The 24,227-nt window shown below is 48.8% G+C and overlaps 1 pseudogene; it reads left to right on the top strand.

Annotated features, from left to right (window-relative positions):
* The first annotated feature begins 15,254 nt into the window (after positions 1-15,254).
* Positions 15,255-24,227, top strand: part of LOC149328447 (uncharacterized) — a 478,240-nt pseudogene continuing 469,267 nt past the window's right edge.

Raw genomic sequence — 24,227 nt, 5'->3', positions numbered from 1 at the left:
GACTACTTGCCGGCGCAGCCTGCTCCCGGTCCCTCTCTTGTGTGTTACTGCTGTCGTGAAGAAGGACACATCTCCCGATTTTGTTCCCGGCGATAACCATCCCGTTACGGCTCCTCGAACTATCCTCGGCTTCCGGACTACCAACCCGGTCCTTGTCTATACCCGTCCTGCCCGCCTGATAATGGCAATTCATGGCCTGCACAAATGCGGAATCATTCGCCGGCATCGGACAGAAGTGTGACGCCGCCTTCAGCTTTCCGAACACGTCGATCTCCATCACCCCGACGCCGCTCCTCCTCGCCTCGGCCGGAAAACTGGTCGGCGCGACCGATGCGGGTGAGGTCGCTGGAAGTCTCCCGCCGGAAGTGATACCCTTGCCTGTAGTTATGTTACAGAACAAAGTGCATGTGCTAGTGGATGGTGTGCCTGTGATGGCTTTAGTGGATACCGGTGCTACTAACTCGGTTATGAGTGCTGTGTTTAAGTGCCTCCTCAGAAGAAAAGTTTTGTTTCGTTGGGACAAAATTGTCCACTTTTGTGGCGTGTGTGGTGTACCGTTGCCAGCAGTTGGAGTGTGTAGTGTTAAGGTTTCTTTGGGTGGTGAAGTCTTCAGCTCGGAAATGGTGTGCTCACCCGGTCGACGCCCGACGTTATTCTTGGCCTCGACTTTTTGCAGATGTGTGGCGCTAACGTCGACTGTCACACAGGTGAGCTCAACGTCGGCAAGAGTTCCACCACTGATCTTCTAGAAGGCTCGTGCAGTGGAGAGAGAGTGTTTTGTGTTGCCCGAGATACTGTCGTGCCTCCTTCTTCGGCTGTGTGCGTACCGGTTTCCTGCCCCGATACCGCTCTAGACGTGTTTGATGTGGCTGTGGAACCGAACCACTTGAACTGCATGAAGAAGAACATCTTGGTTCCTCGTGCCATGGTTTCCGTCATCAACGGAAGAACTGAACTGTGGACAGTGAACAGTTCGACGGAATCTGTAGTTCTGCCTGAAGGCCTGAAGCTTGTGTCATGCAGCCGATACACGCCGGTATCCGTTGCATTGGTTACCGACGCCTTGGCCGCAGCAGCACCAAAGTTTTACGACGAGTCGCAGTTGCTCCAAATGATCGACAACTCGCTTTCCACGCATGAGCGCTGTGCACTGTTGGCCATCCTCCAGCGATACTACACTGTTTTACTTTTCGCAGCCCGGCGGCCCATCTTCCATCCCCTCGTCTCGAACCCTGCACAGGGTTGACACTGGTACCACACATCCGATCCGCCAAAAGCCTTACCGAGTGTCACCGTCTGAACGCAAGGTTATCAATGACCAAGTGCAGGAGATGCTAACCAAAGGCGTTATACAAGCGTCCTCAAGTCCCTGGGCTGCTCCAGTAATTCTTGTTCGGAAGAAGGATGGATCATGGCGTTTTTGCGTGGATTACCGTCGTCTGAATGCCGTCACGAGAAAAGATTTATATCCCCTACCTCGAATCGACGATGCCATCGACTGCCTTTTTTCAGCGTCCTACTTCTCTTCTATTGATCTTCGGTCGGGATATTGGCAAATCCCCATGCATCCCGCGGACAAAGAAAAAAATTTTATTACAAATGATGGCCTTTATGATTTTAATGTGATGCCGTTTGGCCTTTGCAATGCGCCCGCCACGTTCGAGAGATTTATGGACACTATACTCCGCGGTTTGAAATGGGAAATCTGCATGTGCTACCTCGACGACGTTGTCATTTTCGGAAAGACGCTCAGTGAGCACAACGACCGTTTAGCTCTCGTTGTCGACTGTATGCGCTAAGCTGGCCTTGTGCTTAACTCTAAAAAGTGCCACTTTGGTGCACGTCAAGCGTTAGTGCTTAGACACCTCGTTTATAAAGACGGCGTCAGGCCTGATCCAGTCAAGACTGCAGCTGTCGAGTCGTTCAAGCCACCACAGTCTGTTAAAGGGCTGCGGAGTTTCTTGGGCTTATGCTCTTACTTTCGCCGCTTTATTCATCGCTTTGCGGATGTAGCTCACCCTCTGACAGGTCTACTTCAGAAAGATGTGGCTTTCGAGTGGACACCTGAGTGCGACTCCGCCTTCCGCCAACTAAAATTCCTTTTGACGTCTCACCCTACACTTCGCCACTTCGATCCCTCCGCTCCCACATAGATTCACACCGACGCCAGCGGTGTTGGCCTCGGCGCTGTTCTCGTCCAGCGATGCGACAACAAAGAGCCCGTTGTTGCGTATGCGAGTCGCTCGCTCTGCAAGCCGGAGCGCAATTATACAGTCACCGAGCAAGAATGCTTAGCCGTCGGCTTCGCCACGCAGCGTTTCCGTTCCTATCTGTACGTACGCCCGTTCACCATCGTCACCGACCATCATGCCCTCTGCTGGCTCGTTAACCTTCGTGACCCGTGCGGACGCCTTGCACGGTGGGCTCTCCGGCTACAAGAGTTCGACTACACAGTCGTCTACAAGAGTGGTCACCGTCACGCTGACGCGGACTGTCTTTCGAGGCTGCCCTTCCTGAGTCGGAGTCTAACATCGATACTTTGGACCACTGCGTCGCGTCAGTGTCACCTGTTTTTCCTGATGTCGCAACGTTCAAAGCGGAACAGCAGAAAGACTTAACCCTACAGTCTCTCCTTGCGGAGGCTAAAGACCCTTCCAACGTCAGCCACTTTTGTGTGCGAGATGGTCTTTTGTGGAAGAAAAACTATTCTTCTATGGGCCAGCGCTTTCTGCTGGTAGTTCCGAAGAGCCTGTACTCCTCTGTCTTGCAGACCATGCACGATGACCCTACATCTGGACATATTGGTTCGGCACGGACGCATCACCGTGCCCAGGCACGCTTCTATTGCCCAAAAATGCGGGCCACGACTAAGCGGTACGTCGCCAGTTGCACTCAGTGTCAACGATACAAGCGACCTACTAGCCTTGCATCCGGTCAGCTTCACCCTGTGACACCGTCTGCAGCACCGTTTGAGCAAGTGGGCATAGATCTGCTTGGCCCGTTTCCAAAGTCCTATCATGGGAACCGCTGGATAGTGGTTTGCGTCGATTACCTTACCCGGTATTGTGGAACGGCAGCTGTACCCTCGGCTACAGCGTATCATGTGTCCTCTTTTCTGCTGCGATTCATAGTTCTCCGTCATGGACCTCCAAAAGTTATCATCAGTGACCGTGGTCGGCAGTTCACCGCTGACGTCGTGGAGCAGCTTCTCCGTTCCTGCGCATCGCATTTTCGCCATTCCTCGCCTTACCATCCCCAGACGATGGGCTCACTGAGCGCACGAACCGCACGCTCACCAGCATGCTGTCAATGTATGTTGATTCAAGGCACAAGAACTGGGATAGCGTCCTGCCGTTCATCACGTATGCGTCCAATACCGCGCGCCATGAGACTACTGGCTACAGCCCCCTCTTTTTACTCTATGCTCGCCCCCCACGCTACACCCTGGACACCATAATACCATTTTCTCACGAGCTTCATGAAGATCCCTCTATCGCTGAGACACTCTGTCTCGCCGAAGAAGCCCGGTGCCTTGCCCGCCTTCGTATTCTCGCCTCCCAAGATCGGTCAAAAGCGCGCTACGATGCCCACCGCCGTCGCGTTACTTACAGCGCCGGTGATTTAGTCTTGTTTTGGCGGATTATCAGAAAGCGAGGGTTATCTCAGAAGCTGCTGTGCCACTACGATGGACCCTATGTCATTATTGACCAACTTAGCGAGCTCAATTACCGCATAGCTTGTCTCACGGCAAGCGGCCGTCGTTCAGTGCGAACCGAAGTCACTCACGTTGCCCGGCTGAAGCCGTACTATTCGCGCGGCGCTTTTTAACTCGCCCAGCGGGCTTCGGCTGCGTAGGGGGAAGTGTGACGCCCATGAAAAGGCAATACCCATTCTGCGTGGTCGGCGTTGCTGGATAAGACGAAGATGAGGAGAACGAAGTTGGTGGCTTCTCGTGCTCGGCAAGCGGACCCAGGTGTTTTTCGATCCTCCGTCCCGGTCTTAATAAACCACTTGGCGTTACAATATCTTTATTCTGCAGCAATGTGTTGCAAGGAATGCCAGAAGAAAGTTTCATAGGAAGCATGAGAGATACTGAGTTCCTCTTTACACAACAGTATTGAAGGTGGCGCGGATCCTTCGCTGCTGACATGAAGAACGTGCTTGATTAGAGAAAGCTGTTACGTTTCGCCTTCGTTGTGTGGAAGAAAACGGCGTGGCTGCAGCGGGACGCCAATTAGCCCCGAAAGGCACGTTGGTGAACGCCTGGATTACCCACGGAAGCCGCGTCCGTCTGCCCGGATGAAGTTTTGAGCGAGCGTTTCCCCACACCGCGTGCGAACGAACGTTCGAACGCATGAAATGCGCGGGAACGCCACTTGTTGACATTCCAGCGTCTGCGCGACGTGGATGGCATCTTTCTCCCTCTCCCAACACGTTACGGGGGGCGGGATCCCTCAGGAGAGAGTGTGTGATTGGTGCCACTGTCAACTTCCTTCCTCTGCAGGCCCGGCCCCCATCTAGAGAACCTAGGGAAAGAGGCCACTTTAAAAACTCGACAACGAGTACGGCCGAGAGGTCTCATCAGATGGTCTCATCATGGGCTCTCATCATGCAGCGTTTCAGCATTGACCGTCTCGTCATCAAGCTGCTTTGTAAATAATGTAAATTTAATTGTATAAAGTTTTCTCTCCTTGTCTTTTCCCGCATCCTCGTCTCCGACCTCCCTCATTCCCTCTACGGTCCGACCATGCTACCTGATCTTTAACAGAGCCTACAGCAATAGGAGCATGAACGGACTCGATACGGTGGTCAAGCTCTGTGCGCAGGCTTGAGGAGGAGGAGAAAACATTTATTGTTGCACTGTACTGAATTGCTAAAAGGAAGGTGTGGATGGTCGTTTACCTGGGTGGCAGTCAGTCCCTATTCCAGGACGCCATTGGCTGCCGCCGCTGCCCGTGCTCTCTGGACCAGGGCCCGCTGGGCCTCCAGGTCCGAGCTGGACAGGGCCGCCTCCCAGCCCTCGCTAGTTGGCTGATTTATAACTGATATATTTGTATTTAACTGGCAGGCCCACACCATGTCGTATAGGTCAGCATACTGCCCGCAGAATTTGCACCTGCCCGTGAAAGTCGGGTCTACGTGTTTTAGTACGGCGGGATTTAGGAAAGACCCGGTTTGGAGCCGTCTAAGATGGCAGCACTCTTCAGTTCTGTCGAGAACCTTTGCGGATCCCGGGAGTACCCTCCAGCAGAGGCGTAAATGGTTTGTGATATCCGCGTAAGAGAGTAGCGGAATCGGTAAGTTTGCCGCGGCAAAACCGGGGAATTGAGTGGAACCCGGGGGAAAGAACGCTCGGCCAGCCGCGTGAGCAGCCTCGTTTCCCTCAACCCCCTGGTGACCGGGCACCCATACTATCTTAACTCGCTTGCTCCCAACGCTAGACAAATGGCCTTGTCGCGGAGCCAGCTGTTGCAGCTTGGCGCAATGATAACAATACAAGACGACCTGAAGCGTTTTCAGCACACTGTCGTACATACTTTGTAGCTTAGAAATGCGTCTCTCATTCACGATAACAAAGCTCGATGGTTTACTTTTTGAATAGATTCTCATCGCAGCAGATATCAATTGTAAGAATCATGAAAACGAAAACAATGCCACCTCAGTGATATAGCATGAATTTCATCACAATGGCGCATTAACGCGCATACCATATGCAGGCGCGATCAACGAGATTAAAAAAAAAACAGTGCGTGGGACCTTGCAACAACTGCATGGTCGAAAGAGCCTTCTAGCCCATCTAAAACTAACTGAACGCATAGAAAACTGAGCAGTTATCGCCACATGGCTCTTTGAGTGCACTTATTTCATCACGGCACGAGCGATCGAGGCTTGAAGATGAATCGCACTGAATGCCGTTGGCAATGATTCTCTGCAACGAAAGCTTTCCTAAACATAGCGCATTTAGCCGCCTTCTCTTTTTCAGTCACTGATCTCAAAGTCTTTGTTTACTTTTAGCACCTGTCAGTCGCCGCCTGTGTCTTGGCCAATCCCCCGCAGTGGGTACGCGCCATTATTTTGAGGACAACAACAACAGCAACAATTTGCCACACAAATTAATGGAGCGAACTGGACTAGGCGCTTGAGCAGCACAGGCATAGATAGGGTGAAGTCATCTCAATCATCTGTTACGTTGTTCAAGTATGCGTCGACACACTAAAGGCTCCCTGAAAAGGGTGCCCCAAGTTGGCCATAGAACGCGTGCATTACCTAGAGTATAGACAGCCAAGCGTTCATGCCACGTAAAAGACCTCAAAGAGGAGCCGATTGTTTACAATATGTTTTTCAAAATTCGCGCTTCTACGCCTCGGGGCGACTAGCGGTGCGGACTTTCGCCCGAATCCGCTCGCAATGTGCCATGCAGTGCTCATTCCGACAGCAGCTGAGGGCTATCATTGGTTCACCCTGCCAACTCTTTCTGGCGTCACGCAGCTACCATGGCTGCGGCCGGAAGTTCCGCCTCTTGGGAACTGCCGCGCGTTTCGTCAGCCGGCGGAGGGGTTGAATGGGCGGGGCCGGCGGAGAGTGCCGACATTACAATTTGTAAAAGTGACGAGAGGGGAAATGCGCGGAAACGTGGAAATTCAGATTTTGACAACAGAGAACTCAGCTTCCGCAAAATGACTCACTGGAGGCGTAGCAACAAGCGTGCTCGGCGGTCGTTGAACCGAACGCCCGCCGCTCTCGGCGGTGCTCAATTCAAAGCTGATAAAGAGCTTTCGAGATAAGCCATGCAAAGTTACTACAACATTCTGAAACAACGTAGAATCGGCTCCGCCTGTAGGCGATCACTCGAGGTAAATCTGGTCGCGTCTTCCATCAAAAACATAGGAATAAAGCGGCGTGCTGGCAGCTTTGAAGAATGAAGAAACAATACAAAGATACGCGGCGATATGAAATACCGCACTGCGTGTAGCGGTTTATACGAATCCAGCAGCACGGCTTTCTTTAAGCTGCACTTTCGTCGTAGGTGGTTTCTTTAAACGTTTTGCATGGTAGTCCAGCCAGGTGGACATTGATGCGATTACTTCCATAAATACCCTAGCAAATTATTTTTATAGATAGTGAGAGCAGTTAAGCACCAGTGCCTTGGTTTCGAGTCTGAGTAGTATGTGTATAACCAGGATAAAAACCCGCAAACTAGAGTTAACGCACAAGAGAAGGAAGCAACGAGAACCTGTGGTGTCCTTTCTCGTGTGCGTCCCGTCTAGTTCACGTTGTTTTCATCAGGGTAGTATGTCGTCTTTAGTAGTCGTCAGCCTAACCGGTGGTTACGTTGCCGCGGCAACCTATCGGAGGGTAGTTATCATGCAAGGAGGGAGGTACGAAGTTAACGGAGTAATGCATAAACGGCCGGTGCTTACCTCATTAACCATCCGGGGGTGGTTACCGTGGAAGGAGAAGGAAATAGTGACAGAGGACAAATCCGCAACTGTATGATGGTTATCTGGGAAAGAGGACGGTATGGCAACAGCGTACGAAGGCGCCATCGGTCGACGGTTGTAACCGGAACTCCCGGCAGTGTAGGTACCCTGGAACGACGAGGACGGCTACGAACGAAAGTAGCCTTATTGCGAGAGCATAGTAAGGCGTAACTAGAGGAAGGCTACAACGGAAACCGTCCGATATGTGGTTACCGGGGAAGGAGGGGGGGGGGGGGGGGGGGTGGCGAAAGCGGAGAAATTCCTGACTGAAGGATGATTAACGTGGATGGTGGAGGGTATGACTAGAGCGAAAGAACGTGCAACCAGTATGTGGTTGTCGCGGTGGGTAGTTACCCTGGATGGTAGTTACCCTGGAAAGAGAAGGAGGATTGTCATGTAGTGAAGGTACGGCGAAAGGAGGAGGTTATGGCGAGAGTGTAGAAAGGCGTACCACGGTAACCATCCGAAACGTGGTTACCGCGGAAGGATGTGGAATGGTACTACGAGAGCGGACAGACGTAGCATGGTCCATATGCGGCGGCTGTTGCGAAAAACGCCACCCGTAGGGAGGATGGTTTCGAGAGCTGCGCTTCTAGAGCATCGGTCTGGAGAGGAGACCTAAATGAAAAACGACTATGTGTGGAGAACAACACAGAGCTCCTTAAAACTACAGAGATGGGAGGTAGCTCTCATATTCTATAGCATAGCAGATCGTAAAGGATACCTTAATTGGTGTCGCTGAATTTTGCGTTAACCACTGGTAACTGTCCTGTAAATGTTTTTAAAGCCCTTGGGCCTCTTCGTAAATGGTCTCTAAGCTATTTTCTACAGGAATAAATTTGAATATGCTTCGGATTTTCTTCATTTATTACTGCAGTGCTTACCTTTTGCCTCTTTTTTGTCTTGTGCTCAAAAGTTCAAGATACGTGTGCTTGGAAAACCTAAATGGTTATTTCACTACCACGTCGGCGAAGAGACGATAAAGTCGAACATTATTCTTTAAAATATGCAAGGAAAACAAGAAACAACCAAAAGGTTAAACGGATTAAGGAGGGAGAAGATAACGTGCCATAAGGCCCGATTCCGTCGCCTGACAAGGCTAAGACGGGCGGAGCTGTATACAACCAATAGGAACGCAATGCGCACAGTCACGTCGTATTCAAAATTACACCTATGCGGATTTTATGGGAATGCGCAGTGCTTGACACACGGACTAGTATTATTGAAAACCCTCAGGCGGAACGACTTTTGACCATAAAGAACATTTATGCACTACTAAATGAGCTGAAAGCTAAAAGAACGAAGAATAGAATGCTACCTCCGTGAACGCACAGGACGGTAATCAAAAATAACGTAACTAAATTTCTTCGTAAATATAAGCCGGCAGCTCCGGCTGTTATACGCTCAGGAACATGAATAGTATATATGGACGAGTCGTTCGTGTAGAAAGAGGACGATAGAACTCCTATTGCTCGCCTGACTCACGCGGCGCTCTTCCAATCGTGCACTATGGGCAACTTGGACCCGCTTTTGTAAGACATTCATGCTTCCCGTGAGGCCGTCAAAGCTATAGTTAAAATTATTTTATTAAAGAAACCCACCAACTCCTTGAAATCAAAGGAAGAATTCAGGTGATTCATGCTTTCAGTAAGAAAATACCAATACACTTCCAAAAACATTGGTTGCAATAAGACGGTCAGAACGGTTTAAAGAGGAAAGCTTAAGCCCGTACAAATCAGTTTCCGAATCCTAATGTCAGCGTTCCTTAATCTCCGCTCCATTCATCCTATTTTGTTGTCCTATTTAAGAAGGATTACTCATGCCCTGATACCCCAGAGGGCTTGCCCTATGCCTCATGATGGGATTTGAACAGGTGAGTTTCAGAAGGATAACGGCTAGAAAGTGGGCTCTTCTGTGCTGATGGTATGCCGATGGGATCTCAAGAAAACACAGGCGGTCCAGTGATGATGATGATGATGGTGTCCTCGGGCTGAATGGCACATACCCACGGCGGGGGATTGGCCAGTGTGCATAGCGGATACAAACGCACTCATGTGCAGGGAATGGAGTATATTTAAATCTAAAATTTTGGGACGCAGAGCTAGAATTTGTACAAAACAAAAAATACGGAGAAAGAAAAGTTGTGAATTCACATTCTAGCAGAGGAATCTACCAGATGAAATTATATAATCGTGAATAGAATCGAACACTGGTTTTAGGGCGCTTGGCGCTTGCCCCGAAGGATAAGAGAATCGGAAGAGATAGAGGAAGCCCAAGCCGAGCGAAGGGGATCTCCAAGTAAATTCTACGGAGAGCAGCGAGCCGCCGGCAGGAGAGGAAAAAATGTTCTATACACTCAATTTCGCCACAAGACTCACAAAGGTTGGATATCGAAAGCCCCGATCGGCATAAATAAAGATTTAGCCGCGGTATCCTGCAGCGCAAAAGGGTCATGGACACCTCACATTGCCTCCAACTGCACATCCGCACACTCCAAGGAAATGCCAGGTGTTGAGAATCCGCTGCAGCGAGGAGAGGCTCATGGCTCAAGGTGTGGAAACGCTGGAATTGCTGAAAGCGTGCTAGAGTCAAGTGAACAGTATTTGGGACGAAAGGGACAATAGGACCATCAAGGGCAGATTTTGCTAAAAAATCAGCCCTCTCATTAGAAACAATGCCACAGTGCCCAGGGACCCAGTGAAAGCGAACTTCTGAAACATGTGGAGGAATAACAAATTGAAAGGAACGGCTCATAGGAGTATCACTCGTGGTTTCGAGCGCTGCCAAAACAGAAAGGTTGTCTGAGAGTATAATAACCCGGGTGATACTGCAGGGAATCCTTCTTAAGGCCAACTCAATGGCCAGAAACTCAGCTACAAAAATAGGGGTATAGTCAGGGGCCCGAAATGAGTAGCTCCAATCAAGAGCCCTTGAGTAAATACCAATAGCGGCCTTTTCATTTTGCTGGGATGCATCTGTATAGACGGCAATATGGTTAGGAAAATTGTCTAGGTACTCCTCTATGAGCCCATTTAACATATTGGCGGGCAGGTTCTTAGCATTCCTTGGGAGGGTGTTGTCAAAGAAGACTGCCGTGTCAGCCCGCCTGTGGTTGACTAGTACTAAAGATCTCATTGATACAGAAATATTTGACAGCAGGGAGTTAGTAAACACCACCTGAGGGAGCTTATACCGAGGCCAGGGAGTACCAAAGAAGAGAGTTGGGTTCGTTGTAAATATAGGGTTAGCCAATCCAGGAACAGCCTCCAAAGACCTTAAAAATGTCCGCACAGTGATAAGCTCAAACCGGCAATTGAAATCAGGTATTCGCGCGTCCAAGTACAACACAGCATTAGCTACTGATTTAGGCAGACCTAACCAAAGGCGCAGAGCGCGTCGCTCCATAACAAACAGGGGTTCACGCTTGTACTTTGGGCACCCAGAAAAGAGAACGGAGCCGAATTCAAGGATTGGCCGTAGATATGTCTTATAAAGAAGTAGTAGAGTGTCTCGTAGCATACCCAATTTTTTGTTGCTGATCCTTACCAAGCGGACAAAGGCACGCTCACCCTTAAGCACAATGCTTCTAATGTGTGGCCGCCAGTCTAAATGCGGGTCAAATATTATACCCAAGTATTTTGTTGAATACCTTGCGGGATGAGGATAGAGTGATACGACAGAGAGATGTAAAGAGGGGTTGCTTGTGGGAAAACAAGGACGGCACACTTGTTCATATTTACAGTTAACTTTATGCTGTCTAGCCAAACTTTCAGAGCATTTAAATACTCTTGCAATAATTGGTACAGGATATGAATGTCTTTGGCAGAAGCGAAAAAAGCAATATCATCCGCATACACAAACTTTTACGGCTGGGTGAATAGGGATATCACGCATTAGTATGTTAAACAATAACGGAGAAAGAACGCAGCCTTGTGGGACACCTCTAGACCGGGCGTATGTTGTAGAAGTTAACGTACCCTTAGAACAAAAGAACGCTCTATTCTTTAAGAACTCTCCTATCCACGGAAAGAGGTACAAAGGAGGTTGTACATTAGCCAGTTTATGAAGCAAAATGCTGTGTTCAACGCTGTCGTAAGCCTATGCAATATCTAAAGTAACCAGAGCTGATACCTCATTTTGCCTCGTAGCAACCTTAATACGGGTCTTCAAGTCTATGTGCGCGGTCCAAAGTGAACACCCCCGGCGGAAGCCAATCTGAGCCTCGATAAAACCTTGAAGACTCAGAATATGACTCGTGAGTCGGCTAAAGACTACCCGCTCTACAAGCTTAACCAAATTTGATGAGAGAGCAATCGGCCGAATATTGTCGAGATCAAAACCCTTCCCCTGCTCTTTCAGCAGTAAAATAATTTTCGCTGTTTTCCAATTTTGTGGAATCCAGGCTTTTTCCAAAGACCAGTTCACAATCTGCTAGAGGTGCGGGGCAAAGTGTTGCATTAGGATTTTAAGCATGCCAACTGTTACTCCGTCAATCCCAGGGGCAGCAGATTGCAGGCAATTAACTTCAGACGCTAAATCAGATACAGATACCTTAGTGAAGTCTCCACCCAAATGAAACGGGGTTGATGGAAAGGTAGTGCGAGCTCGAAAACGCACAGCAAGGCCTTGAGCTATGGACTCTAGTTTATCTTTTCCGCCCCGAGGTGGCAATACTGTGGACTGAGAGATGTGAGAAGAGGGCAGTACATGAATACGTTCAATGAATCTATAAAGAGACTTTCGGTTGACAGGATTAGACAGATAGGTGTTCAGGCTGGCATAGTAATCATCCTTAGCCTTAGATATTGTTCTTTTAAAAGAGGCTGCAAAGAATTTGTAATTTATCCAGTTCTTTGGGCACTGGTTGTGCGTTAGACTCTTCCATGCAGCTTTCCTTTGACGATAAGCTTTTTCACAGTCGTCATTCCACTAACTGGAAGGAGTCTTATTTTCAACGCCTGACCGAACTGTAAAGACTGCTCGCCGCGAGGCGTCTAACACAGAATTTAATACTTGAGGGCCCCCGTCAGATTTATCGGAGGGGGCAACAGACGAGAGGGCCTCACCTAGGAGGTTCTTAAACAGTGTAGTATTTATAAATTTTTGTGGCGAACCAGTCGCCCTGACTGCACTGCACGCAATAGTGAAAGTGATTGGGCAGTGGTCACTGGACGTACCGCAGTCAACTGTACACCACGAAGATACCGCTGTACCATTAACTGCTAGCGTTAAATCTATAGCTGATCGAGAATTAGCGCTCGTGTAAGTTATGGCGCGACTATTGTAACAGCACACGCCGTTTGTTGACATCCAAGACCAAAGTAATTTCCCGCTAAAGTCTCATCTGAAACCCCAAATTACATGATGAGAATTGAAGTCCCCAGCTAGAACTACTCGTCTGCTGTTGCGCAGTAACGCATCGAGCACATCCGTCGTACGGACTCCTGCGGGGAAGTAGATATTCGCCACCGTAACCGGGGCGCACTGCGGAATAATGATCTCAACGGCAAGTATCTCACAATCAGGTCTCATAATTTTGTGAGACACTTTAGCACGATGATACAGTTTCGTTGAAATCAATGTTAGTAATCTCCCACCCCTGCCGTTTGGGCGATCATTTCTAAAAATGGAGAAATTTTTAATTGCAAATGGGCGATTGGGATTGAGCCACGACTCCTGTATTAAAATAATGTCTGGACTATGTTTTAGTATAAGCTGCTATAAATCGGGGAAAGAAGATGATATAGAGCGACAATTCCATTGGAGAACATATATTCCCGCCATTATTATTGCTTTAAAAACGTAGCCGCAACAGCCTCTTTCAACACATCTGTTTTCTTTGAAATTCCAGGCGAACTTTTCTTAGTCTTACCATGATGATTGTCAGATTTCGAAGGAGAAGAGGAAGCACGACGCTTCTGAGATGGAGTAGTCATTTCAACATCTGACTCACAAACGTTAGAGAGGGGGACTTGGTCAGAGTCATTTACACCCACGGACGTGGAGGCAGAAGGGGTGGTGGGCTGAATAGCAGCAGTGGCAGAGGAGGGAGGACAGGTAGACGAGTTGAGGTTACTTAAAGCCGATGAAGCAGCCTGCGCGGAAAGGACCTGGGACAAGGCATCGCTGAACGTACTGATCATGCGGTCAAGTACGCCAGCAACAGCCTTCTCCACCGCAGCAACAACGGACTTAGTTAAGGCTGCCTCCACATCAGCAGTGGTCGTGCGGGCAATACTTGCGTATGAGCACTGCCGTCTGTCAAGGCGGGCGTATGCATCAGCGCGAGAGCACCTGTCACGCTGAATAATGTCCAAGACGTTCTGCTCATCGGCACGCTTCGGGCAGGTGGGGTCGTCAGCTGTGTGATCAGAGTGGCAAAGGCAGCAGCTAAGCGACTAAGAAGTGCAAATGTCGTGTGCATGATCACCGCCACAAACGCGACAGCCCGTTGCGGACTTGCAAGATTTGGCACTGTGACCGAACCGCCAGCAATTCTTACACTGTAAAGGACGGGGCTGCAGTGGGTCTACATGGTACACAATAGGCCAAACTTTGATCTTGGACGGACAAGAGTACCGTGCAAATGTGGCAATAACCGACTCCGTTGGTGTTCGGGAGCCTCCAGCCTCTCTCCTGCAGCGGTAAGGTAAACTGAAAGGATGCCAACACCGGCGTCATGAAAGTCTGCAAGAATTTCCCCTGGTATAGCGGAAGGATCCACACCGCGGATAATTCCTTTTACGCAGGCTAGCTGCTCAGGAATGAATACCTTCACCGGTAGTGAGGCGAAAGAGGTGCACTGCAGCAAATCGGCAACGCAATCCAAGTGAGCCGATTTGCATAGAATTCCTCTCTCGCAAAATGGTCGCACCCCCGAAATCTCAAGATAGTGGCTGGTGGCTGCCTTCAGCTGCTCCTGGATCAGTCGAGAGTTTTTTATTTTAATTACACCATCTCCTACAGGGACCAGCGCCACAGGGATTAGCTTGACACCGTTCTGACTAAAAGATGTTAGCGGCAGATTTTCAGCCGGTAAACTGGCGAACCAGGTTACCGGACCTGAGCCCGGGGAAGACATAGCCATGGCGGAAAACCTGCAAAGCCTTCGAACCTACATCCAAAGGGGGAAAGACCTGACCAAATCTCCCACTCGCGGAACGGCCTCACCAAAATTTGAAGACGGCCAGAAGACGCAGAGGCAGTCCGTGGGAGAGCAGCACCAACGGGGAGGAGAGGGAACAGCAGAACTCCGTGAAGCCGTGGCACACGATGCACGGAGTCCTGCTGTTCCTGATGCACGTTAGAAATGTTCAATTCTGGAAACTGATATGGCGTTCGCTACCCGATGTGGACGTGCGCAGTAAGTAAGGACTCATTCAGATTAAAATTACGAGAAATGGTGGATAAGGCTGCAAATATTACTGACGGTGGACAACGATGGCAGATGTAGCCTACCGACATTTCGGCCAGATAATATCCTCTACTACTATCCGTATTATATCATCGACATTAATTTATGCCATAAAGTGTAACCCACTGGTACCCGATGTATAAATTAATGCACGGAAATGACACCGTGATAGACATCAACCGGTCTCGTGGCACCGGCCCCGAGACAGCACGCGCGGAAGAAGAAGAGAAGTGCATGGTTGGTGCAGCGGTTTCCACTGCTCCGATTTCTTTATTCAAGCGCTTTGAGCAAGACTAGTGCTGCCAATCTTTTATCATCGAACAAAACGAGTACAGGCATTTTGACTTCGATCGGGTGCTATGGAGTCCGTCTTAGTGGCGGGCTCAGAGGAACGATTCTCAAGGCGACAGGATACCGACGGCTGGCCGGGGCTGCGCAGGGGCGAAGACTCCGGAAAGCGTCGCAAGCAGCACAACGCGGTGACCAGAGGTGACCCCGGTCCTGACTTGTGGCCTCCAGCAGACGCCTCGCACGCTGGTCGTTGGCTCCGCTACACTTCGTTCGTGGTGGGCCTCGCCGCGGCCGCGTCCGCGAAGCTGCTCGTGACGCCCGTCGTACTTATGGACCGGATGGCAAACTGTAAGCAGGGCTGCTTCTCCCTGGACGAAGACCTGAGGCGCTCCCTGGACCGCAGCGTGCATTCGTGCGACGACTTCTACAGGTGAGAATCGAGATCTCGCCTTTGGGCTGTGTTCACCTTAAGCTAGCAAGGTGATCTCTCCACTTTTACCAACTATAGCTTAATGAGCAGGTGGTGTGAGATCAGCCTGTATAAGACGAAAACTTCTGTGCACCGAATTACGTTTCTATGCACATGTGAGTACTTACCACCGCCTTATTGCACCTGCTGTTTCTTTAGTTATGTCAAGTACCATTTTCCACGGTGGTGAAGATTTCTATTTCTTAAATTATTACCAAGGATAAAGGCCATGCGCTTATAGTTGCTTTGACATCATCCTCGGTTGAAGAAAGGAAGAAGGTGTAGATGTAGAGCATAGCGTGATAGGACGTTAAGCTTAGCCGCGCGGGCTGGCAGTTGTCCAGAGATGCTTGAAATGCTCTGATTCCTCTAAGCACGAAAACTGAGGAGGCGCTCGGACGCGGAGGACGAAACGCGGGTTCACTTATTTGTTAGTTTGCTCCTATTTTTGGCACTTTTTTGTTTCATTGTGAATGTATTATCTTTTTGTTTGATGAATTCTGCTCTATCCCGCTAGGGCGCTTTGGTTAGTCTACATTGAAATTACTGTCAGTTTTTAACTTGAAAAACAATCTTTGCTTAGCGTCTGAGTTGCGTTGTAGAAGAGGGTCCGCGTTATTTTCGAAGATATTGTGTTCTCACCGAAGCCAATAATATGTGTATGTGTCTATGTGGTCTGTACTCCTTGCGATTTTGTGACCACTCCACTCAGCCATTGCGAGAGTTTGTATTTAAGGAACATTGAGGACAAATATCTCCTGTTCTCATCCTTCCTAGAAATAGAGTATTTTCTATTTCTTTCAATGTTCACGTTTTCTCGGTAGGCAGAGACGCATTTCTTGCCTTTAAATTTGAATTCTGTATACAATCATGAACCTTACGGCTAAAAATAACTCCCTAAATAATAAACCATCGCCCTTCCTAGGAAAATGACCGTATATTCCAAAGTTATTATACAATTTTCATTCCAGCTTTGCACAGGTGAAGGCTCAAGCGGCGGTAGCGGCAACTAGTGGCGCTGTTGTAGCGAATTTCGCGCTGTTGTCGCGCATCGAGAATATATACATCGCCTTCGAGTAAGAAGTGCGTACACAATCATTATGAACTATCTTGTGCCACTCCTCTGCTAGGCTGATATCAGCCCCATTCACTCAGGCTGAGTGATCTGGACACTTTGGCTCTACAATCTGCGAACTGGCCACATAGGACAATACTGGATGAAATAACAGGGAAGACGTGTATAGATTTGTGCTCAAGAAATCTAACGGTAGACTGCATAATTCCCGATACTGTTATCGCTGGGGAAAAACATGGTAGCAGCGTCCTGAATGGTGCAACAAGCTGCACAAGCAGCTGTTGAAAACTTCAGCCTCTGTCACAGGCCTTGAGAGAGTCATAATGAAGCATGCAGGTGGCATTAATATCTGTGCGCCCGATGCGCTAGGACAAACTCGACTAACAGGTGGCGAAGTATGAAGGCTGAAGATAGGCCCAGTTTTTTTTTTTTTGCGATAGCACCACTAGGGGCATTATTCGATTTCAGGCATGCATACTTACGCACTTAGGTCCCTGAAGCCTGCTTAGTGGCAGGCAGCCCACCTGCGCACCGTGGTTGTGAGGGACCTCCCAGCTGTGTACATCGGGCACGCCTTCACCTTGTGCCATCAGAGCAAAGGTGTTTAGGCCAAAAACCTTTATGGTAGAGGCCTTCAGTTAAAATTCTTTCAGACAAAAGACCTTTACTGTTAAGATGTTCAGTGTGCAAAAGATGCAAGATACAAAAAGCTTTCAGGTCAAAGAGTGCTTTCACATTCAGAGCACAGACCTAGAGTGCCCACCATAACTAGTTTTATTGTATCGGTTTCCGCGCTTATCATTGCTAAATCGTCTTTTGTAGCGAGAGCTACACTACGCCAGCTCTTCGAGCCTTTAGCGTGGCACCACTTGAGCTCCGTGGTGGTTGGTCACGTGGTGCGGAGCAGCTGCTGCTGCCGGCGGTGCGATGCGCCGGCGAAACCGTGCTGCAACAGTTGTGCATATGCGCCGTCTCGAGTGGGAGGGGGGGGGGGGCAGTCGAGAGGAGGATAAGTGCCGCAGCTATATAAGTAGGCGACTAGGCGGAGGCACCGGGGCAATTATGGAGAGTGGAGGAGAGGACGAGCTGAGCCGCGTCACTCCAGATTTAACCAGAGCTAAACCACAGCCAATTGTCTTTTTCGAAGGAGCTGCTATGTACACGTTATTTGTTTCTCCGACGGCAAATTGCACGTCATCGCGACGAAAACAATAGCATGAATTAATAGGAGCCACAAGATGCAAACAATCTGTAAAGGAAAGCCGTTAGAACAAGAAAGAGAGCGCAGGAGAAAAAACACAGGGAGCACATAGCGATAAAGACAGCCCTTTGAGAAGTTTTAGGCAAAGAAATTGAAATAACGCTGGTTGAGCTTCCACCTTTGTAGCGCCTGGCGTTCATGACCCAAATAGAGAAGTCGAAATCAAAGTAGGCGATACCTGGTGGGGCGTTCTGAACACATCTCAGTGCTCGCGCACAGAAACACTTTAGTCATAACATACGATCCATGTGAAGTAAGCGCTATAACCGCCGAAAAGAATTCAGAAACCAATGTGCTTAGAACGCATGAGATGCGGATTAATGATTGGGACAATCGACATATAAGAAGGTGAAGGGCGTATTGTCCGGTACCATGTCATTCGTGCCAACTTATGTATGTGAACCGTTGTGCCCTACAAGGGGGATGGATTTTTGAACTTTATACCAATACCAGCAATGCGAATTCTTGTTTTGTTCACATCGAAAAAAAGGATACACGTTCAGTTAAGAGTGCGATGCCTCCTTTCTTTCTCGGACACGCAGCATAAGAAGCGCGACACAAGTAGGAAAGCGCGACTGCAGCGCCATTAGATCCAGCGGCGTTCTAAGAAGCTGCGCCAGCTATCCGGTGGTAATGGGGAGTTGAGAAACTGATTGCCCTATGCAGATATGGTTACATAGAGGGGGTGGCTCTTAGGCCAAAACAGAGGAGGAGGATCTGCAGAGGATGGTAATAGGCCGTGAAAAAGGCGCCAATCCTTGGTGATATACAGAATCATGTTTAGCATTGCACTTGAACAGTTAGATTAAGAACGTGCCCCCCCCCCCCCCCATCTCATGAAAACAAAAACTGTTTTCAGGTAACTGCAGCTTGCTTCTAAAAGGAACAAGTGGTGAGAAAATCTACATTTCATTATCAGAGAAAAACAACATGTTAAACCTTCGTTTTTATTGAAGAGACACTCTTTGACACTGGAGCACTGAAGTCTGTTGGTTTTGGCCAAATTTATTTCTTCTCACTGTGCCTTAAGTCGGTTTGAATATAAAATCCGTTTACGTCTTTCTCTCTGCAGGCACGTGTGCCACGGCTCGGACAGCGCCAAGAACCGGTATCCCGCCCCCCTGGACAAGTACCGCTCAGCTTTCAGCAGGCGGATCGTCAAAGAAATCCTCCTCCACAAGGTTCCTCTGCACTCCGCCAAGGCCAGTGGAAAAGCTGCAGGGTTCCTGTTCCGCTGTCTCAGCCAGGTGAGCTACGCGGCTATGGGCGTTTTGTTGCGAAAGCAACACTACGCTAGTCGCCGAGCCATTTCGCGGAACCAAGTCGCCGAGCCATTTCGCGGAACCAAGTCGCCGAGCCATTTCGCGGCGATACTGCGCCTGCGCAAGGAGCAGTGACATCACACGGCGCATAGCTGGCGCGCCGCCGCCGTCACTGCGCGGGTGGCTCATAGGTGCCGGTGGTAACGTCCAAACCTTTCTCCAAACAGTCCCATTGACATTACCCGAGCACGACACATTCGAAATTGAACTCCTGAAGTAGTCCCTGCTGGTTCTATCAAAGCATAGGATGTCAGGCAGGCTACTGAGTGAGTTTCGCTGTCAGTGGACCAGAACAACCGTCACTCATACTTAGGCCAGTCACTTTGCCGCGACACACTACAAATTCACCAAGAAAATACAACCGCATGTCGGTCGTGCTTCTGACAGGTTCCTGACGAAGATTTCTGAGGTGTCGGTCCTTTGTTTGCGTTTTCGTGATTACAATGCACCATCACATGTCTATTCTATGAATCTCTTGAGTAAGCGGCGTAGCGAAACCCAGATTTTGAGCTTAGATTTGAGCGCTTGTGCTCCAATTTGGTTGATTGCTTTTAGGGCAGTGTGTGCATTCTGGCACTTCATATTTATTGTATGCCAGGCTTTATATGTTCGGCCATAGGAAAACTTGAACTGGTTATGTCACTCCGAAGGATACAGGCCACGAAGCGTTCCAAACGAAGCTTTTTGATTTAAAACTTTGTTTGTGTCCTTTTAAGTTTTAGATAGATAAGACAAGTGTCTGCATTTTTTTTATTCAGCCAGGTTTTTCTGATGCGCTTTAAAAGGTGAAGGGGATCGACCACGAAAACAGTGCCTGTGAATTGTGTGCGGATGGGCATGCACTATGTCAATTGTTAATTTTGTCTTGTTTAAGCATGACATTCCCTTTCCTATTTTTATCGCTTATAGAGCTAAGTAAAGCTGTGTAGGGGGCTAGTTGGCCGTGTATACGGAGATTGGGCAGCGCTAGTTTCTAGACAAGGGAACCACACACACACAGGAACAACACGCTCGTGTCTCATGTTGTTCCTTTGTGTGTGTTGTTTCTTTGTCCAGAACCTAGCGCTCCCCAGTATCAGTATTATCGCTTATGACCACAATAACCTTGACTCCCGCTATTTCAACCCTAAAGTAACATTTTTAGAGATGCCAGGCAAGTCACCTGCCTCATTACTGAAGACTGGCAGGATGTGTGCCATATCCTTGTGCATGGGTTGAACCACAGAGTCATGAATACGTACGCAGTCTTGGAAGTTTCAAGGAAGTGGGATGCTGTGGCCGTGAGGGAACATCCTTTATAGTCAAAATATTGTGGTATATAGGTTTCACCCATCATGAGAGCTGCCGTTCACTCATGTAGTGAAAATATCTGCTTTTCTTGTTACGTACTGTAAAAATCTCTGATCCCTTAGTTCACCCTCAGGAGTAACGTTGGACTTTTTACACAGTCTTGTGAATGCACATAAATTACCCAAGATTAAAATTTGTAGAGCTGCTAACAAATTTGTATGCATGCGGGCTGGTTGTGTAGAATATGCTTGACTAAATGACATGTTCTGAGGAATACATCAATGAGCTCCCTTCATTTAGAAGCATACAAAGCTGCTCTTTTAAAAATCCCAGAGTTCCCATCTTTTCTTGAGGACGAAAGACGCGATCAGACTTTCAGCTTTTTCGCAGCGTTCAAAAGCTCACAACTGTTGCACACTTTTGAGAACAGATTACAGTCTGCGCATGTCTTCCCATCTCTTGGGAACGGCCACATCACCACCGCGTAGCCCGACTTTTCCGCAAAAAAATTAACCTTCAGTAAATTATTGACTGCTATGAAGCATTATAGTTCTTGGTGCTTTTCAGCAGCAGTGTCAGTTTTCCAACATAGTTACAGCGCGAGCGACAGGGCAAGAGAGGACGACAGAACACAGCGCAGAATTGCAACTGAAGACTTTATTGGCAAACCAGTCACTATAAATGCCCTACTGTGGCCAGAAGCCACAAGGTACAGTTGTTGCATATAAAACATCGACCCTCAAAAAGCAACCTGCTCGTGTCATCATTCACATTCAAGACAGGCTCTTTCTTTCTCTGACAAAGCTATAGAAGGCATGCTAATACATTTATTTATTTAATTTCAATTCTCTCAAGGCCCGGAGGCATTACAGAGAGAAGAGGCATTCAAAATCAGAAGTAATTTTCTTGAAATGTTCGACATCGGTGATTGTACCGATGAAGGCAGGGAGGTGGTTCCAGTCATTTGCAGTTCGAGGAATAAAGGAATTGAAGCAAAGGGTGGTTTTGCAGTGCGGGATTCTTACCTTGGAACTATGATAAGTGCGCGAGGATATATAAGATGGAGGAAGCAGCAATTGATTTCTGAGAATAGGGTTAGTATAATAAATCCGCTAGAAAAGACATAAGCGAAAATATTTGCGGCGCAAAGAAAGAGCTTGAATACCAAGGGCTGACTTTAGTGCAGATACGGTTGCTGTTCGTGAGTAATTTGAAACAATAAAGCGGGCGGCGCGGTTCTGAACTGAGTCTAAAGTGTTAGAGATATTTGATAGGATCCCAAATAGAGCATGCGTATTATAGTTTCGGTCTTCTTAACGTCCTGTACAAATGCAGCTTAATGAAACTATCTGCAGCTGTGAAGTGACGCGAGGTCATCGCGAAGTCATCGCGGAGTGGCGTTATCATCAGTGTTTCAATGATTTCTCTCGCCAACGCTTCACGGTTCCTTCCTGTAACACTTCAGCGTTGATGTAGGGGCTCGAAATGATTATATTCAGAGTCACTTTCATCTTTTCTTGCAGTCTCTGCAGTGCTTTGCACGCGCTCTGGGGTGCCAACACATGAGCCGTTTTATTCGTGTTATTTTAATCTTTCATTAAGGCATCGCCCACGTCGGCCGATGTACTTATTCCCACCGGACACTGGCAAGGAATAAATCACCCCTTCCTGGAAGGGACGAAACGTGTAGCGTGCGTCTTCGAGCAGCCTTGAGGTTGGCTCTTCAATGAATTCATTTTGCAGACTAGACTAGACAGTCGTTTAGGCGCCGAAAATAACCGCATCCTCTCCCGCACGCTTCCCAATTATCTTTATGTGGCGAGAAAGCGGTGCCGTTATGGCACGATAGCAAACTTTGTTTGTTTTTTTCATTATACTTTTGATTTTGTATGCCCTTCCTACCTGTAATGCCTCCGGGCCTAGCTTCTCTGGGAACGATCGGTTGAGTTTCGGGTGGTTGGTTGAGGTTTTTTCTCCCTGAGCCTTTGCGCTTATCGTTTTGTGGGCATCAAGAACACGGTGAGGCCGTAAGCCCGGGGTTTGTCTACCCAGTCTCCCGGCCAGGGGAGCTCCTCCTGGTCGGCATCTCTTTCCCCTGATGTCTTGCCCTTGGAGGCTTTTTTGCGCAGTGGCGTCGGCAGCATGCCTGTTGCGCTGGTGCCTAAGGATGGTGGCACCATCAAGATGACCAACCCACGAGTTGTTCGGGCTGCGCTCCAATCAGCCACTTATCATTATGAAGCCATCAGTGAGGTCCGGCAGTTTGGACGCGGCGGTATTCTCTGCAGATCCTTAGACCTCGCCTGCGTCAGAGATCTCCTAGCTTCCTCGTCTTTTGCATCTCTCCGGGTAAGCTCTGTTATCCCGCCACACTTGGCTTGTACGAGGGGCATGGTTCGAGGCGTCGACTCTTCGTTGTCTCCAGCAGAGACCCTTGATCTGCTGTCCGCAGCAGGTGTCATTCTGTGCACCGCTGTAGCCGGGATGTTGGCAACATCCGGGAGCCCACAGAATCGGTGATTGCCACCTTTGCCGGCACGTCTTGCCCCAGTGAAATCAAGGCCTGGCCTCTATTTTTTCGGGTCGACCAGCTATCGTCTAGGCCTCTGCAGTGCACCAACTGCTGGCGCTATGGCCATAGCGCCGGCAGTTGCAAATCCACCTTGCGCTGTTGTTCATGTGGAGAGAGTCATCACACGAGCACTTGCTCTGAGCAGAACGAGAAGTGCTGCCTTTGCGGTGGTGCCCACGCTGCTAATTCTTCCAACTGCCCCATCTCGTGCGCAGGAGATTCAGATCTTGGAGCTTATAGACAGGAAACGTTGTTCGCGCCGAGACGCTATATTGGAGATTAAGGAACGGGCCTACGGGTATGCAGGTGTGACTGCTGTGCAATTGCGTCAGCTGTGGAGGCGTCCATTACAATAATGGTAAAGAGAATTGCTGCAAGTGTTTCCGAATGCCTCACTAACGTCCTGGCTTCCCAGGTTACCAACGCTGTGCAGGCCAGTTTGGCTTCTCTATCGAATGTAATTCCCCCTGCTTGTGTCCGTTCTTCACTATCTGCCACATCTTAGACCAAGGAACAAACTTCTGCCCTTAACTCTGCACTTGCTTCGGGTACTTACAGTAGCGCTGGAATTATTCCGAGATGATGGCGTCTGATGCGCGGGTCCTCAGGCGCAGCGGGTCCCCGATATCTCCTTCATCTATTTCTCCGCGTTCACAGGCCAAAACAAAGAAGCAGCAGCTTGGCACTAAGCCGAAGCACACCATTTTAGAGCAGGCACTTGCTGCTGCTCTGCTTTCGAAACCATACCGTCGTTGCGAGTTCTACACTGGAACTGTCGCTCTATTCTTACAGCTTAAACAGATTTACACTGTATTTCTTCCCAGCTTAATCGGGATGTCATAATTCTTCAAGAAACGTGGCTTTCAGCCGACAAACATTTTCATTTTAAAAATTATCGTTCATTTTGTCTAGATCGCCAGTCACGAGGGGGGGGGGGAAGGGGAGGTTTGCTAACGTTATCTTCAAAACTTTGGCACAGGGCTAAGGTATTTTTTGAGCAAATGCCCCGTGACTGAGATTTTGGCATTAGACTTTGTTCTTCCTGGGCGCTC

This window comes from Amblyomma mixtum, chromosome 9 (genome assembly GCF_055824585.1).
Source record: "Amblyomma mixtum isolate Tamu chromosome 9, ASM5582458v1, whole genome shotgun sequence".
NCBI classification, from domain to species: domain Eukaryota; kingdom Metazoa; phylum Arthropoda; class Arachnida; order Ixodida; family Ixodidae; genus Amblyomma; species Amblyomma mixtum.
Note: the sequence above shows the minus strand (reverse complement) of the source record. Positions and strands in the feature narration are given on the sequence as shown.